The following is a 19,348-nucleotide window of genomic DNA, read 5'->3' on the forward strand; positions in this document are numbered from 1 at the left end:
TCCCAAATAGCCAAAGCAATCTCAAGAAAGAAGAACAAAGCTGGAGGCATCACATTTTCTGATTTCAAAATATAATACAAATCTACAGAAGTTAAAAGTATGGTACTGACGGGTTTCCCTGGTGGCGCAGTGGTTGAGAGTCTGCCTGCCGATGAAGGGGACGTGGGTTCGTGCCCCGGTCCGGGAAGATCCCACATGCCGCGGAGCGGCTGGGCCTGTGAGCCATGGCCGATGAGCCTGCGCGTCTGGAGCCTGTGCTCCACAACGGGAGAGGCCACAACAGTGAGCGGCCCGCGTACCGCACAAAAAAAAAAAAAAAAAAAAAGTATGGTACTGACATAAAAACAAACATATAGACCAAAGGAAGAGAAGAGAAAACCCAGAAATAAACCTAATCTTATATGGTGAACTTGAGACAGGCTGAGACCTGGGACCCTTTGCTGTAGTGCTTGCACCTGGACAAACATCTCCTCAAGCAACAGAAGACAAAGTATAAGGGACTAAAAATAACTGCATGCATGCGCCTTTTGGGGCAAATTATGAGCAAGATACAAAAAGGCCAGAATCCAATTGCCACTTCTGAGGTGCCGGGAGCAAAAGCAGGGTACTGCGCATGCACCCTGCACACAGCACCACCAAGGGGGTGGGCAGACCACCTGAGCCCCCTCTCCTGCCAGACCTACCAATCCGCCCCCACCCTCACCCCATATAAGGGACCAGCTCGCCCCACCTCAGGGAGCAAGCAAGGACACATGTTACTTGTTTTTGCTCCCCCCTGCTACAGCATGAGTCCCAGTAAAGCCTTGCCTGAATTCCTCTTCTGGCCTCTTATCAATTTCTATTGATTAAAGAGTCCAAGAACCCAGGTCGGTAACATACTGATCTTGAACAAGGGCGCCAAATACACAGTGGGGAAAGAATAGTCTCTTCAACAAATGGTGTTGAGAAAGCTGAATATCCACGGGCAAAAGAATGAAACTGCACACTTGTATGACACCTTACACAAAAATTAACTCAAAATGGATTAGAGACTGACATGTAAGATCAGAAACTGCAAAACGCCTAAAAGAAAACAGGGAGAGAGCTTCTTGACATCAGTCTTGGCAATGATTTTTTGGATTTGACACCAAAGCACAGGCCACAAAAGCAAAAATAGACAAGTGGGACTACACCAAACTGAAAAGCTTCTGCACAGCAAAGGAAACCAATAACAAAATGAAAAGGCAACCTATGAAATGGGAGAAAATTTTTGCAAACCATATATCTGATAAGGCATTAGTATCCGAAATATATAAGGAACTTGTAAAACTCATTATCAGAAACACAAGTAACCCCATTACAAAATGGGCAAAGGACTTGAATAGACATTGCTCCACAGAAGACATACAATGGCCAACTGGTATGTGAAAAGGTGCGCAACATCTTGAAGCACCAGGGAAGTGCAAATCAAAACCGCAATGAGATATCACCTCACATGTTTTAGGATGGCCACTATCAACAAGACCAAAAAGAACAAGTGTTGGCCAGGATGTAGTGAAATGGGAATCCTTGTACACTGTTGGTGAGAATGCAAATTCATGCAGCCATTACAGAAAATAGTATGGAGATTCCTCAAAATATTAAAAATAGAACTATCATAAGGTCCAGGAATCCTACTTCTGGGTATATATCCAAAATAATTGAAATCTGGATTTCAAAGAGATATCTGCGCTCCCACGTTCATTGCATTATTATTCACAATAGCTAAGATATGGAAACAATCTAAATGTCTACTGACACATGAATGGATAAACAAAATGTGGTGTACACAGAGAGAGAGAGAGAAAATGGAGTAATATTCAGCTTTTAAAAAAGAAGATCCTACAACCCATTCAAACTTACTAATTCTATACAGTTAAATGTACCTTTTGCTAATCTTTTCCTCTCTCCAAATATATACCTGTTACACACAAACACACATGTGAATATCATCCCACGTTTGTAAAGATTTATCAACACTATAGCACTTTGATGTATACCATGTATACTATGAAGCTATATTATGTGATTTAACAGTATTTCGTCATAAGTCTATAGCATAGTTGGTTTGGTCTAAGTAAAAACTTAAAATGAGATGTTTTATGTTGTCAATTTTTGTCATTACAAACAATACTTCAATAAACATTCTATACATTAAAAAAAAGAGAGAAGATCCTGTCATATGCAACAACATAGGGGAACCTATAGGATATTATGTTAAGTGAAATAGGCCAGCCACAAAAGGACAAATATTGCATGATTCCACTTATATGAGGAATATAAACTAGTCAAACTCATATAAGCAGAGAGTAGAATGGTGGTTGCCAGGGGCTGTGGGAAGGAGGAAATGGGGAGATGTTGCTCTATGGGTAAAAATTTCTGTTAGCACAGGATGAATAGGTTCTGGAGCTCTGAGTACAACATAGTTAAGAATACTGTGTTTTGCGCTTAAAAACTGGTTAAGAGACTAGATCTCAAGTGAAGTGTTCTCACCACAAAACAAACAAAACATGAAGAGGAAGAGACACCAAGGATGCGTGTGCACAGAAGGCAGCTGTCTGCAAGCCAAGGAGAGAGGCCTTAGGAGGAAGCAAACCTTCCAGCACCTTGATCTTGGACTTCCAGCCTCCAGAACTGTGAGAAATAGATTTCTACTGTTTAAGCCACCCGGGTGGTAGCATTTTGTTATGGCAACCCTAGCAAACTAATACGGGGTTTAAAAGCCAATTGTGGTAGGAGCTACATTTAGGAATAATCAAGAGATTTCGTGGAATGGTTAAGCATTAAAAGACCTTTTCCTGAGCTGGCAAACCACGACTAAGGAGCCCTCCTGCCACAACTAAGACCTGGCACAACCAAATAAATAAAATTAATAAATTAATAAATATTTTAAAAAGAAAAAAAAAAGAGCTTTTCCTGACTTTATAAAAGCCATGTACAGATGCTATCTCTAACAGTTTTTGGTGGTTAGAATAGGTTATCGAAATCTAGTGCAGTTTTTCAAAGTCTCAGGTTTTAATTCTCCTACCAGTTCGGCTGGGGAGACAGACTTAAAATAGCACAGCAGAATAATAGTACAGAGCTTGGAGCAACCTGGACCCGAATGAAACTGCTTATTAGCAGGATGACCCTGGGTCAGTTACTTCATCTGTCTGCATCTGAGTATTCTGATACCTACCTCGTCGGGTTATTGGGGGAGTTAAATTAAGGAAAAGACTGTAAAGACCCGGCAGCGCCATGGCTCGTGCTTTGTGGCCGTTAACACTTTTTTGACAATGAAAAGTCACTACTGCTGCTCTCCTTGCAAACCTCATCCCTTTGCAAAGAAAGTGCTATTTTCTAATAAAATATTTCCTAGACTAAATTCTTCACTTCAGTGGATTGCCCATTAGGAGGCCTGAGTTACTGAGCTCTGACTTATGTGCCAAGCACACATGAAAAATGAATTTTTCATACATTATTTCATTCAAGCTTCTAGATACCCTAAAAGACAAGTATTATTATTATTCCCATTTGACAGATGAGGAAACTAACACTCAGAGAAGGTAAATAGCTTTCCAAAGGTCCTACAACTAGAAACACCAGGTGTTTGACTTCAAAGATCACTTTCTTAGCTACTATGCTATACTGGTCTCAAAATATAATTACTTTAAAAAATATATATATATATATATATAATTACTTTTTATAGAACTACACATTTTCCCTATGCTAAGTGTTTTATATTTTTAATTTTCACAACAACTTGATAAGGTCAGTGCAAGATTCTATCAGTTTTACAGAGGAGGAAACATGCTTAAATAACTTACCTAATGTGATTTAGGAAGTGGCAAGGCTGAGATTCAAATCAGGTCTGTTTGGGTCCAAGGTCCTGGCTCTTTGTGCCCTGCCTTAATGCCTCCACACTGTGTTTAGACTGCACAGAGCACTGCAAAGTGAACAAAACTGGAATTTAAGAGACCTGGGTTTTCATCTTGGCTGTGTTACAAACAGGCTGTGTGACATCAGGTAAGTAATTTCACCTCTGAGTCTCGATTTTCTCACTTGTTAAAAAAGAATTTATCCTCTTAGCTTTAACGTTCTATCATCCCAGGTGAATTCTGAGCAATTACATTCATTGTATTGCTAAACTTAAAGAAATAAGTGATTACAGACTCCTAAAAGAAAACTAGAGCTGTTAAACCATTATGGTAAAGAAGTTTGATCCCAGTGCTTTGGAAATCAGCTTTGTACATGGATTAGTGCATCAGTGAATGGGCAGTGGGAACAAAGAGCACACTGAGGCTCAATATCAAAAAAACATACAACCCAATCAAACAATGGGCAGAAGACCTAAATAGACATTTCTCCAAAGAAGACATACAGATGGCCAACAGGTATATGAAAAGATGCTCAACATCGCTAATATTAGAGAAATGCAAATCAAAACTACAATGAGGTATCACCTCACACTGGTCAGAATGGCCATCATCAAAAAGTCTACAAATAATAAATGCTGGAGAGGGTGTGGAGAAAAGGGAACCCTCTTGCACTGTTGGTGGGAATGTAAATTGGTGCAGCCACTATGGAGAACAGTATGGAGGTTCCTTAAAAAACTACAAATAGAGTTATCGTATGATCCAGCAACCCCACTCCTGTGCATATATCTGGAAAAGATGAAAACCCTAATTTGAAAAGATACATGCACCCCAATGTTCATAGCAGCACTATTTACAACAGCCAAAACATGGAAGCCACCTAAATGTCGACTGACAGATGAACAGATAAAGAAGATGTGGTATATGTATACAATGGAATATTACTCAGCCACAAAAAAGAATGAAATAATGCCATTAGCAGCAACATGGATAGACCTAGAGATTATCATACTAAGTGAAGTAAGTCAGAGGAAGACAAATATCATATGATATAACTTATATATGGAATCTTAAAAAAATTATACAAATGAACTTATTTATGAAACAGAAATAAACTCACAGACATAGGAAACAAACTTATGGTTACCAAAGGGGAAAGGGGGGAGGGATGAATTGGGAATTTGGGATTAACAGATATACATTACTATGTATAAAATAAACAATAAGGACCTACTGTAGAGCACAGGGAACTATACTCAATATCTTGTAATAAACTATATTGGAAAAGAATCTGAAAAATAATGTATCTGTACATATATATACATATATGTGTATATACTATTATAACTGAATCACTTTGCTGTACACCTGAAACATTGTAAATCAACTATACTTAAATTAAAAAAAAATTCAGATTGAGTATCTGTGATCAGAGACAGGTATTCCTTCTCATTCTGTTTCAGTTTGCTTTTTGGTTGAGTGGAGAGTGTTCTAATACCTGTATGTTCACCCTAAGAAGGCTCCTTCAAGTACCAAAAAAAGAGTGAGCAAGAGAATAGATGGGAAACAACATTGGAAGAAAATTAATAAAAATGCAAGACACCCTCTTTGAAGAGGTCTTCTTCATCCCCGGAATTGAACATCAGTGGCTGAGTTTGGAGTTTGGTCCACTGTGTCCATTAAATACAACAAGAAAGAAAATATTGTTTCCTGTGTGATCACATTGGAAATAACTGAATTTAAACAAGCAGAAATCAAAAGGAAACCACAGTTTCAAAGAACTGAGTAGTGAAAAGTTGAGAACAAGAAGTGAAAGAAGAAAAACTTCAAAATTGGTGGATATGAGAAAAAAAAAAAGGGGGTCCACAAGGGAGAAAAAGGGAAAGTGAGAGGGGAAGAGGAGGGGGGAGAAATGGAAAAAAGGTAATTTCCACCGAGAGAGAGCCCAAGCCACTCTTGATCTGACGGGGTCATGCAAACATCACCTCATTCTGATTTTAGAACATCACCCTCAAAACTCTCTTGAATTGAATTCCACAAGTTTTTGAGCCCTCCAAAGTCCACAGGAGTTTGAAGAACTGGGCCATCCTTCAGCAAAGTTGACGTTGTTCCTCTATTCAGCCACCAGGGGGTGGCACATTCCACTCAATGCAACAAACACTTCGAGGTTACCAAGTGCAGGGTGCCCTAGAGGCACCACGAATAAGGCACCATTCTTCGTACACAAGTATACTTGATAATCTATTTACACAAATAATCAGAGCTCAAGAAGGAATGAGCTATGGAGTGGTATTTGAACTAAGTCTTTAAGGAGAGGTGGAAATTCCTACAAAGCAGAAATGTGTGGTAGGAGGAAAGTTCCAAAGAAAGGAATACATTTGCAAAGAAAGACTGGTGACAAAGATCATGTAAGCTTCTATTAGATAGTTGGAATAGAAAGCATTTTCTTAACTTGATGTTTTTGTATATTCAACAGCCACACACCACTTAATGGGGATTGGTCACATATGTAAATAATTGAGTGGAAGTGAGTTATTAAAAAAGATTCAACACATTTTAAAAATGCAATTATACAATTTGTTAAATGTGAAATTGTTTGCAGTCTTTCATCATGTTATCTCCACTTGGCTCCATGATCAATGGCTTGAATTGTAGTTTGATTCTTCATCAAGTTAGTTCTCTTTCTTATCTTTTCTTTCTTTTTTTTATAGCTTTTTTAAAAATAAATTTATTTTATTTATTTATTTCTGGCTGCGTTGGGTCTTTGTTGCTGCGCGCGGGCTTTCTCTAGTTGTGGTGAGCGGCAGCTACTCTTCGTTGCAGTGCGCGGGCTGCTCATTGCGGTGGCTTTTCTTGTTGCAGAGCACGGGCTCTAGGCGCATGGGTTTCAGTATTTGTGGCTGGTGGGCTTAGTTGCTCTGCGGCATGTGGAATCTTCCCGGACCAGGGCTCGAACCTGTGTCCCCTGCATTGGCAGGCGGATTCTTAACCACTGCGCCACCAGGGAAGCCCTATCCTTTATTTCTATTTAACTAGAAAATAGAAATTAAATCACAATTACTTTGTGATCTTTGGCCAGGGTAGCAAAGGCCTCTTCTTCTTCGGATGGTTCTAGATATTTGTTCAAATGTGGACTCCAAAGTGATGGAGGGATTTCTTTCCAAATTCCACTCAAAATGCTCTATAGAAGCAGAGTTAATGAGCCTATCACACAAAACATTAGAAATCTGGATGCCTGTGCACTTTTATGATACAATTGGCTCTGACAGTGAATTTTCATGGTTTTGTGCAGCATTTGAATTTTATCTTTTGTCCTTTTTATTTTTTTACAGCTTTATTGACATACAATTTATATGCCATAAAATTCACCCATTGAAGTACACAGTTCAATGAGTTCTAGTGAACTTACAAAACTGTACAATCATCACATTAGAATTTTAGAACACCCCTTCCTCCAATTCCCTAGAGCCCTTTTGCAGACAATCTCCCTTCCACATCTAGTCCCAAGCAACCACTGATCTACTTTCCATGTATCTAAATTTGTATTTTCTGGACAGTTTACATAAATGGAATCGTACTATACTCATTTTTTGCATTTGGCTTTTTCACTTAGCATAATGTTTTCAAGAGTCATCGCTTTTGTAGCACATCTCAGTATATTGGTGTCCTCATTAGCATAATAATACCTTAGGCACATTGGAGCTTTAATAGTAAGTTTTTGAGACTGAACAACATAAGTGCTCCAACTTTGTTTTTCCTTTTCAAAATTGTTTTGGCTCTGCAAGATTATTTGTATTTCCATATAAGTTTTCTGATCAGGGGACTTCCCTGGTGGTCCAGTGGTTGAGAATCCGCCTTCCAATGCAAGGGATATGGGTTCGATTCTTGGTTGGGGAACTAAGATCCCACATGCCGCGGGGCAACTAAGCCCGCGTACTGCAACTACTGAGGCTGCGTGTCACAACTACAGAGCCCACGTGCTCTGGAGCCCTCACGCAACAACTAGAAAGAAGCCTGTGCACTGCAGCAAAGAGCTGGGCACCACAACGAAAGATCCCACATGCTACAACTAAGACCCAACGCATCCAAAAATAAATAAATAAATAATTTTTAAAAAAATTTCTGATCAGCTTATCAATTTCTGCAAAAACTCGTCTGTTGGGATTTTGTTAAGAATTGTGTTGAATTAATCAGTTTTGGGGAAATTGCCATCTTAACAATATTGAGTCTTCCAATCTATGAACTTATAATGTGTATTTATTTATATTTTCTTTAATTTCTCTCAGCAATATTTTGTTTTCAGTGTATATATCTGGCACTACTTTTAAAAAAATATTTATTTTGGCTGTGCCCGGTCTTAGTTGTGGCACTCAGGATCTTAGTTGCGGCACTCGGGATCTTAGTTGCGGCATAAGGACTTCTTAGTTGCAGCATGTGAACTCGTGGTTGCGGCACGCATGCGGGATCTAGTTCCCCGACCAAGGATCGAACCCTGGGCCCCCTGCATTGGGGGTGTGGAGTCTTACCCACTGGACCACCAGGGAAGTTCCTGGCACTACTTTTGATAAATTCATTCCTAAGTATCTTGTTCTGTTTGATTCTAAGTTGAATTGTTTTCTTATTGTCCTTATCATCCTGGCTAGGACCTCCGGTACAGGGCTGAATAGAAGTGATGAGAGTAGATAGTCTTGGGAAGGGAAGCATTTAGTCCTCCCCCATTAAGACTGATGTTAGCTGTAGGTTGTTCATGGATGCCCTTTATCAGACTGAGAAGTACCCTTCTATTTGGTTTATTTTTATTTTTTTCGCGGTACGCGGGCCTCTCACTGTTGTGGCCTCTCCCGTTGCAGAGCGCAGGCTCCGGATGCGCAGGCTCAGCGGCCATGGCTCACGGGCCCAGCCGCTCCGCGGCATGTGGGATCTTCCCGGACCGGGGCACAAACCCCTGTCCCCTGCATCGGCAGGCGGACTCTCAACCACTGCGCCACCAGGGAAGCCCTATCTGGTTTATTGAAGGCTTTTATCATGAATGAATGTTAGATTTTTCTATATTATGGTAATGATCATGTAGTCTTTTACTTTATTTGACTTTATAAGTATAGTGTATTAAATTAATTAATGTTTGGATGCTAATTCAACCTTTCATACCTAGGACACAGGATATACTGGGAATACACTCGGTCAGGGTGTATAATCCTTTTTTCTACATTGATCAATTTGATTTGATAGAGTTTCGTTAAGAATTTTCGTGCTTGTGCTCATGAGGAATTTTGATCTGTAGTTTTCTGTTCATGTGATATCTTTGTCTGGCTTTGGTATCAGGGTAATGCGGCCATCACATGTGGGGGCTCTTTGTTACTGTAGCCTAACCTATCCTAGACTGAGTGATACAGCTGCTGAAAAGAATGATGCAGGTCTGTATTTACAACCTCCAAAATATAGTGTTAGGTGGTAAATGCATGTTACAAACTCTATGGTATATGGTGTGCTATGATTTGTATAAGGAAAAACAAATCTATAAACATATATACTTAGGCATAGCATTTCTCTGGAAGAACACGCAAGGAGTTGAAAATAAGTCTGCCTCTGTGAAAGAGCCACTGGGATAGAGGGAAGGAGACTTCTCTTTCCTGTTTATCCTTTCATAACTTTTGAATTGTGTACCATGTACAGGTATTACCTACACACACACACACACACACACACACACACACTTTTAGTTTATAAAAATATTTATAGTATAAGGAAGCATAGCCACAAACAAGCTGAAAGTCACAGAAACGAGCTTTGTCTGGGAAGAAACGCTGGAGCAGGGCATTGGGCATTGTTCTCGGCTCCGTGGCCTCCAAGCCCAACTCCTTGGTCCTCGCTAAGATTCTGTAAGAACCTTAACATTGTTTAAGGAGTTCCTTTTCTGATTAATATAACTTCAACTTAGAACCCAGACTGATGTGATTACAGGGATGCCTAAAGGGATGGCCAAAGGAATTATGTGTGTCTGAAAGATCCCTTAGTGACTATTACTCCAGGGTGCTTCCTACCACATACCACTGGTCATGAGAGAAAACCCTCCATCAATTAGTATATGCAGTACATTTTGCCTCGTGAACAAAGATTGTTCTTGGGAAATGACCAGCGATGCTAACGTTCCCTTCGTTTCCAAACAGGGGCCCTCACAGCTGCGCTTTGCAGATGGTGCACAACTTCTGCTATTTTTAGCCAAGAGCGCTCTAAGCTGAGGAAGCAGGTGCAGGACCGAAATTCCCCAGAGCCCTCTTCACTTTCTCAGTAATACCCTCACTTCTGGGCCAGAGATGCTGCACTGGCATCCACAGATCTGCATCAGCCCCCAGACTGGCTGTTGTCACACCCAGAGAGGACAAACTTTGGAGTTCTAGGAGACTAGCTCGAGTGAGAATAGCCATGGCCAGCCAAGGAGTCATTTATTAATAAAATGATATGTGGAGACTTCCCTGGCGGTCCAGCAGTTGACTCTGTGCTTCCACTGCAGGGGGCGTGGGGTTTATCCCTCGTCGAGGAACTAAGATGCCACATGCCAGTGCGGCCAAAATAAATAAATAAATGAAATGATATGTAAATTAATACCTTACGTTAGCTATAAATAATTATGTATGAAAATTATAAAACATGGATTGGAAGATACAGCCCAAACTCATCAGGGCTGACTGAAGTCAGAGCACAGAACAGGAGAGGAATCAGGTTGGGGCGGTGATTAAAGGGTATGCCGGTTTCATGTATAATGTTTCACATTCGTTAATGAGAAGACAAGATGCAAATCAGACGAACATTAACAGTTATTAACTCTTGACATTGGGGGAACTCTCTGGCAGTCCAGTGGTTAGGACTCGGTGCTTTCAGTACCAAGGGCCTGAGTTCGATCCCTGGTTGGGGAGCTAAGATCCTGCAAGCCAGGCAATGAAGCCAAAAAATCCCCAAAAATCTTGATGTTGGAAATGGGAGTATTTGCTAAATTTTTCCATATATTTTTCAGTATGTTTAGCTCAAAAAAAAAAAAAAACTAATAGAAAATTGAATATGTTCAGATTTTTAATTTAATTTAATTTAATTTTGGCCGCAGCCACACAGCTCGTGGGATCTTAGTTCCCTGACCAGGGGTTGAACCCACGCCCTTGGCAGTGAAAGCACAGAGTCCTAACCACTGGACCACCAGGGAATTCCTTTTTTTCTTTTTCTTTATTTCTTTTTTTAAAAAAAATTTTTTAGAATGTGTTCAGATCTTACGCAAGAGGATTTTTTGCAGATTCCTGCAAAAAATGGAGACGCCTCTTCAGGCTTCACAAATTCACAGCAAGACAAGACCTAGAGCTTCCTCCTTCCTGTTCTTTTCCTGATGGAGCAATGGAGAGAATGGCTAGCTGTCTTCGATCTGTCAGCCACCTTGGCCTTTTGAAAATAACTAGCCGCTGGGTTCTGGAAGTGGGTTCTGGATGGGGGTTCAGCCTAGGATTAAGGGAAACATTGAGAATTTCCCTCCCCGTTCATGATGGCCCCGCCACTTCAGCAGGTCCTCTCTTTAGCTGGTATCTTTCAACCCATCTCTCAGCCCAGAGCTTACGTGGTCCAGCTCAGGAAGGAGGACATACAGACCCTCTCTCATACGCACACGTGCTCACATAGGTAGATGTGGCAGTCAACTTGGTCTTGACGTCAAATGTCTGTCCAACTGTGGGTCACAGTCAAAATGTCTGAGAGCCACTATCGTAAGTAATGCAAACATAACATGGCCGAATCAGAGATCTTTATTCCACTCATTTTCTTCTCTCTAAATGTCTGAAAAATGTCCCTCCCCCATTTTCTCCATCTCGGTAAATGATACCACCATCTGACCCAACTGCTTCAACCAAAGACCAGAGTGCTCTCTTCCCTCCCCCTCTACAACCCAGCCACCATCAGCTACAGAATAGATAACAGATAATTCTTTCATCGCAAGTATTGGTTTGTAAAACTTGTGTTTTGGACACAGACACGCATACCCACACACATAATATGCACACTCAATTGCAATATAAAATGTATTTCTTCCCTTTTCTTGAAAAGGAAGAATGTTACAAAGAGGTGGTTTTTATATTTTAAGCCTCTCTAAGCAGGCTGGAAACATATGGAGCTCATAGATTCTTTATTTCCTTTTTTGTATTTTTAAATGTTTGGTATCCTCTTCATTCTGTCGTCTTTCCTTTTCTATTGCTAAGAAATCTGCTCCTTTTATGAGAAATAATTGATGGAAGATAGGAGGAAAGAGAGACTGTGGAAGGTATGGTGCATTTTTAGTTTGCTGTGTCCTTATTGATGAATGTGAGGACCAACTAGAAGTCTGCCCTGTGCTCTGGATTCCCCAGCTCTCCATCTAGATCCCCTGTGGCACTTCCCACTTTTGACCTTGTGCTGCAGTTACTGGAACACATGGTTTATCCTCTCTAATTAACTATACCCTGCTTGGGAAAGGTTCCTTCTGTATTTTACCTGTGTTCCCCCCCCCACCCCACCCCATCATCAGAGAGACTAACACAGTCCATTACAAAAATCTTTTGAAGGGAACCCTCCTATACTGTTGGTGGGAATGTAAGTTGGTGCAGCCACTATGGAAAACAGTATGAAGGTTCCTCAAAAAACTAAAAATAGAATTACCATATAATCCAGCAATCCCACTCCTGAGCATATATCCAGACAAAACTATAATTCAAAACGATACATGCACCTCTATGTTCATAGCAGCACTATTCGCAATAGCCAAGACATGGAAGCAACCTAAATGTCGCTCGACAGACGAATGGATAAAGAAGATGTGGTACATACAGACAATGGAATATTACTCAGCCATAAAAAAGAATGAAATAATGCCATTGGCAGCAACATGGATAGACCTAGAGATTATCATACTAGTGAAGTAAGTCAGAAAGAGAAAGACAAATACCATATGATATCACTTACATGGAGAATCTAAAATACGGCACAAATGAACCTATCTACAAAACAGAATCAGACTCACGGACACAGAGAACAGACTTGTGGTTGCCAAAGGAGAGGGAGTTGGGGGAGGGAAGAATTAGGAGGTTGGGGTTAGCAGAAGGAAACTATTATATATAGGATGGATAACCAACAAGGTCCTACTGTATAGCACAAGAAACTATATTCAATATCCAATGATAAACCATAATGGAAAAGAATGTAAAAAAAGAATATATATATGTATAACTGAATCACCTTGCTGAACAGCAGAAATTAACACAACATTGTAAATCAACTATACTTCAATATGAATAAATTTATTTTATTTTTATTTTTGGCTGCATTGGGTCTTTGTTGCTGTGTGCAGGCTTTCTCTAGTTATGGCGAGCGGGAGCTACTCTTTGTTGTGGTGCGCTGGCTTCTCATTGCGGTGGCTTCTCTTGTTGCGGAGCACGGGCTTTAGGCGCGCGGGCTCAGTAGTTGTGGCGCACGGGCTTAGTTGCTCCGCAGCATGTGGGATCTTCCCAGACCAGGGCTCGACCCGGTGTCCCCTGCATCGGCAGGCGGATTCTTAACCACTGAGCCACCAGGTAAGTGCCATAAGTAAATAAGTAAATAAACAAATAAATCTTTTGAGTGACTGCCTAATTCTAAATGCCTTCCTTCCTCCCTTCCTTCTATCCTTCCTTCCCTCCCGCCTTTCTTCCTTAGAGAGCTGGAAAGCCGTGCTTTAAGAAACTCTGCTTTCAGCTGGAATCCAGAACCAAAGGGGCAGGGCCTTTGGTCCAGAGAGCATCGCCCCGTGGCCCCTGCCCTTGTCGATCTGGTAAACAGGCCTGCAGAGAATAAACTGTACAGTGGGCATGAACAAGGTAAAGAGAGACAACGCTTGTCAAAGTGGGCACAAGCAGAGTTTGCCAAGTGTCCTTGCCGATGTGAGGGAAGAAATCCCTTTATCTCATTCCTGTGGGGAAATTTCTCTTCCAGTGAGTTTGGAATGACACTAACCTCTAAGGTTATTTCCAACACTCACTCACAGAAATGAGCAACGGCAGCCTAAGGCCCGTCCTGGAGTCATGAATCAACTTTACGTGCCAGCAGAGGTCACTGGTACACCTCAGCACTCTAGTGCTTTATCTCTTAGGGAGTTCAACTTGACTGCCAGGGAATCTAATACACATGCGAAGAGAGCCAGTGAAAATAAGGTGAAACTGCATCATCTCACTCTACGGAGAAAATATCTGAGGCAGAGCCAGAGAAACCATATAGAGACACATCGTTTTTATTTGCCAGATAATGGGGCGTAGGGCAGTGATTACGGTTTCTTTATGTCTCACGTGGCTCCAAGTGCAACCACCAGCAATCAACAAATAATTTTTAATAATAATAATAATGTTATATCCAAGAGCAATAAATCCTCTAACTTTGCCCATTGAACGTAGCCTGTAAACCATTTCTTGAAATTGCTTTCCAGCCAGTTTCAAACACGATTCTATTAAACCATTAAATAAAACAGAAGAGACTGTGTCATAAAGTGATAGTGAGGATTATGTCAAAGGAGGTTAGAGGCTAAATTTATAGTATCTAAATTTCTTTGAGGAAGCAAGTGATAAAATTTTACTAAGCACAACCTTTAAGTTATATAAAATATTCTCTGGTTGGAATCACATTTTGTCCAAAAGTACCTCTTTATCTCAAGGGGGTGGTAAGATGATATGAAATATTTTAACAAGTGAAATAGAAAGATTAAAAATAATCAAGGAAAACTAAAGTGAACTTCACCTACCAAAAAAATAAACACAATTTTATTTAATTTATTTATTTATTGGCTGTGTTGGGCCTTCGTTGCTGCGCGTGAACTTTCTCTAGGTGTAGCGAGAGGGGGCTACTCTTCATTGTGGTGTGCAGGCTTCTCACTGCGGTGGCTTCTCTTGTTGTGGAGCATGGGCTCTAGGCACACGGGCTTCAGTAGTTGTGGCATGCAGGCTCAGTAGTTGTGGCTCTCAGGCTCAGTAGTTGTGGCACATGGGCTTAGTTGCTCCGCAGCACGTGGGATCTTCCTGGACCAGGGCTCGAACCCATGTTTCATGAACTGGCAGGCGGATTTTTAACCACTGCGCCACCAGGGGAGCCCCACTTCACAATTTTAGAATTTCAGGGACAGAAACTGGGTTTGTCCTGTCTGAATATATTTTAAGCTCACAGATGAAGACAAGGTTGCTGGTATTTAGAAATTTTAATTTTCATATATTGAACATAATTTTTTTTAATTATGATTTGGGCCAGAGGCCAACTTCTTGCAAAAAAAAATTTTTTTAGATTGTTTCCCATCATTTAATCAGAAAGGCTTTGAATATACTGAAAGACTCCACAAAATTCTGATGTTAGTAACTTTAAAATTTTTTTAATTACTTAATTAAATTATTTTAAATGGTTTTTTAATTGAAGTATAGCTGATTTAATGATATTAGTAACTTTTAAAGGACTATTTGGTGGTAGACTCAAGAGGAAAAAACTGATACAGGAAGAGCATATAGGTAAAAGCAAACAGTGAGAAATAGGAAATATAAATGCAATAGACAGTCTCATCAGGTACACAGCCGGCCACCCCAGAGAGAACTTGGAGATGGGAAAGTGGGGGTGGGTTGGGTTGTAGGATACACCATAAAGATATTTTATAGAAAAAATATGCTAATTATCATACTAAGTGAAGTCAGACAGAGAAAGACAAATATAACATGATATCACCTATATGTGGAATCTAAAACTTTTACAAATGAGTCTACACACAAAACAAATAGACCCACAGACATACAAAACAAACTTATGGCTACCAAAGGGGAAAGAGAGGGGAGGGATAAATTAGGAATATGGAATTAAGAGATACCAACTACTCTACATGAACTAGATAAACAACAAGGACCTACTATATAGCACAGGGAACTATATTCAATAGCTTATAATAACCTATAATGGAAAAGAATCTGAAAAAGAATATATATATATGTCCCTGAATCACTTTGCTGTACACTTAAACTAACACAATATTGTAAATCAACTATAGAGCAATTAAAAAAAGAAAAAAAGTATGTTAAAACAGAAACTCACAACAGATAATGTCGTCTGTACAATAGGATCAGATACTTATATTATTTTTTAATAAAAATATTGCAGGACTTCCCTGGTGGTGCAGTGGTTAAGAATCTGCCTGCCAATGCAGGGGACACGGGTTCGAGCCCTGGCCCGGGAAGATCCCATATGCGGTGGAGCAACTAAGCCCCTGCACCACAACTACTGAGCCTGTGTGCTGCAACTACTGAAGCCCGAGCACCTGCAGCCCATGCTCCGCAACAAGCCCACGTGCGACAACTAGAGAAAGCCTGCACGCAGCAACAGAGACCCAATGCAGCCAAAAATAAATAAATAAATAAATTTATTTTTTTTAAAAAATTATATATATATATATATAAAGAGAGAGAGAGAGAGAGAGAGAAATAACAATGATTGGAAGAGCCCTTAAGAGTATATCCATTCATTCTATCCCTCAACCTTCTGGCAGGAAGAGAACTCAAGCTATCTTCGCAGATTTAACAAGCAAAAAATAAAAGGCAAATTCATAGAGACAGAAAATAAAACAGAGGTTAAAATTCTACGTTATAATGTTTACCATCTTAAGCATTTCTAAGTGTGCAGTCCGGTGGCATTAAGTACATTCACATTGCTGTGCAACCATCACCTCCATCCATCTCCAGAGCTCTTCATCTTGTAAAACTGAAACTCTGTGCCCATTAAACACTAACCCCCTGTCCTCCTCGCCTCCACCTCTGATAACTAACCACCATTCTACTTTCTGTCTCTATGAATTTGACTACTCCAGGTACGGCATTATGGGGTTTTTTTTTAAAGCTTTTTTTAAAAATTGAATTTGTTTTGCATATCCTGTATTTTATTTATGCATTTAATTTTTTCGTCCGCTCCATGCGGCATGTGGGATCTTAGTTCCCCGACCAGGAATTCAACCCGTGTCCCCTGCAGTGGAAGCGCAGAGTCTTAACCGCTGGACCGCCAGGGAAGTCCCTCATTATGTTACATATATTTTACCACAAAAAAAAAATTTTTAAGGAAAAAATGAGAAACTTTTCCCTCCTTTCCATCCCAATTGCCCCACCCTGGCCAGACCACCATTTTTGTCTTATGCATTATAGATGGTGGTGGTAGCCCCATAACTAGTCTCCATTCCAGAGTCACGACTCTGAGCCAGGACCCCCTCACCTCTCCATTTCCACTCTGAAACTGTCAAGAGTTTACTAATTCCTACACAATCAAATACAAAATCCTTAGATTGCCTCAAGGCTAACAGGGGGTAAACCCCCAGCACCTCCCAACTTGCTAAGATGCTGCTCCTTCAGAATGACACAGGGAGACAAGTGAAAGATAGAGGTCACACAGTAAAGTCTGAAAGAAAAAAAAAAAAAAAGACCTTCCCACTGAATGCTGTGTTTGAACAGACACTGATTGTAAAACACACTCATGATGGTACCCACTCAGCTCTCTGCACCATGGACAGCCACAAAGTAGATGACTTATCCCCCCATTCTGACCAAACACCTAGGCAGAAGTCCTGCTAGTTTAGGCAAGCTAGCTTGATCTAAACTGGTATGAACCACCTACTGTATAGGACAAAGAACTCTACCCAGTACTCTGTAATGACCTATTTGGGGAAAGAATCTAAAAAAGAGTGGATATATGTATATGCATAACTGATTCACTTTGCTGTACACCTGAAACTAACAGGACATTGTAAATCAACTATACTCCAATAAAAATCTTTTAAAATAAAAATTAAAAAAAATAAACTGGTCTAAACCAAAGTTGGGCCTCACTGTCTGGCACCCTCCCCATTCAATTACAACAACTACCGTTACTGATGCGCCCGCTGCATCTTGGGAGGTGAGCATCCTCTCAGGCAGCAACCCCAGAACAATAAGTGCTAGAAGAAAGGGCCCCCCATGCACCCCATCTGACAGACGATGTGCCTCTGGGCTCACTAGGAGGGCTGGGCAGCAAGCAGGAGGCAGATGGCCCTCTCACTCCACTGGGCAGCTTCCTGGACTGGTTCTGCAGTCGGAGAATCTTAGAATGTGAGCAGAAAAAAGTTTTGCTTCTGTCAGAAGAAAGCCTCACAGAGACTTCCCTGGTGGTGCAGTGGTTAAGAATCCACCTGCCGACACAGGGGACATGGGTTTGATCCCTGATCCAGGAAGATCCCACATGCTACGGAGCAACTAAGCCCGTGCGCCACAACTACTAAGCCTGAGCTCTAGAGCCCAGGAGCCACAACTACTGAAGCCTGCGCGCCTAGAGCCCGTGCTCTACAACAAGAGAAGCCACCTCAATGAGAAGCTCGTGCACCGTTAGGAAGAGTAGCCCCCCGCTCGCCACAACTAGAGAAAGCCCACTCACAGCAACGAAGACCCAATGCAGCCAAAAAAAAGAAGAACGTCTCATGGTCACCAGAAATTGTTTTGGAAAACAGTGCAGTCCAGTTCTCCATCAGCCTGAAGGGAGAAATCTGACACCTCCCTCAATGAAGGGGGTAAGAACAGTCCAGTCACCTGACCGGCGACCACCTCCTCATTCACAGAGGAGAGAATCTATACATCCTAGAAGAGATTCTGAAGCTTTCAAGGGAAAGGGAGCATCATTCTGAGGACTTCGGGGGGGGAAAAAAAAGTGTTTTTATATAAGAGCAAAAAAGTTGTTTATAAAATACCTAAAAGATCTGGAGTAATGTAGCAGAGATAAGGGAGTTGCACTGAGAGTTCCAGAGATTTGCAAAAGGGTCCTCTTGAGATTTCGGCAAAGTGTTGATTTCTGCCTGAATCTAGGGGGAAAACCACCAGAAAGAAGTAGGTGGACATATCTAAAAAATCAGAAGTACTGATACGTGGGTGGGCCTCAAAAACATTATGGTCAGTGAAAGAAGCCAGGCACAAAGGACTGGGTACTATATGATTCCATTACATGAAAGGTCCAGAAAGAACAAATCTACAGATAAAGAAAGCAGACCAGTGGTTGCCTGGGGCTGAAGGTGGGAATGAGGGCTGACTGCAAATAGGCAGGAGTTATAAAATGGCATGATGGAAATGGGCTAAAATGGATTGTGGTGACGTGTGCACAACTCAGTGCATTTACTAAAAATCACTGAATTGTACATTTAACCATGGATGAATTTCACAGTAGCTAAATTATAACTCAATAAAGCTGTTCAAAAAAAAAGAAACAAAAACCATATCCTAGACAAGAGGAGCAAAATAAATGGACAAAAAGCCTTATCTAGAAGTTAAGATGAACTAAAAGACTACTCCAAGTAAACTACAAAGACAAAATAAAAAATTAGTAACAATCTAGAAAACAGTAAGATTAATATAAAAATTTTAGGAGCTATTAAAGAATTAATAAAGAGCTAAACTTCAGAAAAAAAT

At 40.7% G+C, this 19,348-nt stretch overlaps 1 protein-coding gene across 5 annotated transcripts in view; it reads right to left on the reverse strand.

Moving 5' to 3' along the window:
- The window catches only part of OSBPL10 (oxysterol binding protein like 10), a 376,374-nt gene that overhangs the window by 318,145 nt on the left and 38,881 nt on the right, over positions 1-19,348 (reverse strand). For 2 of the 5 annotated variants that reach the window (XM_073810941.1, XM_073810942.1), the window contains one exon: positions 3,828-3,946. The exons of the other annotated variants lie outside the window; for them this stretch is intronic. The gene's annotated coding sequence lies outside the window, so the exon portion shown is untranslated. The remainder of the gene's footprint in view (positions 1-3,827; positions 3,947-19,348) is intronic. 5 annotated transcript variants of the gene reach the window in all.

Source organism: Tursiops truncatus, chromosome 10, assembly GCF_011762595.2.
Source record: "Tursiops truncatus isolate mTurTru1 chromosome 10, mTurTru1.mat.Y, whole genome shotgun sequence".
NCBI lineage: Eukaryota > Metazoa > Chordata > Mammalia > Artiodactyla > Delphinidae > Tursiops > Tursiops truncatus.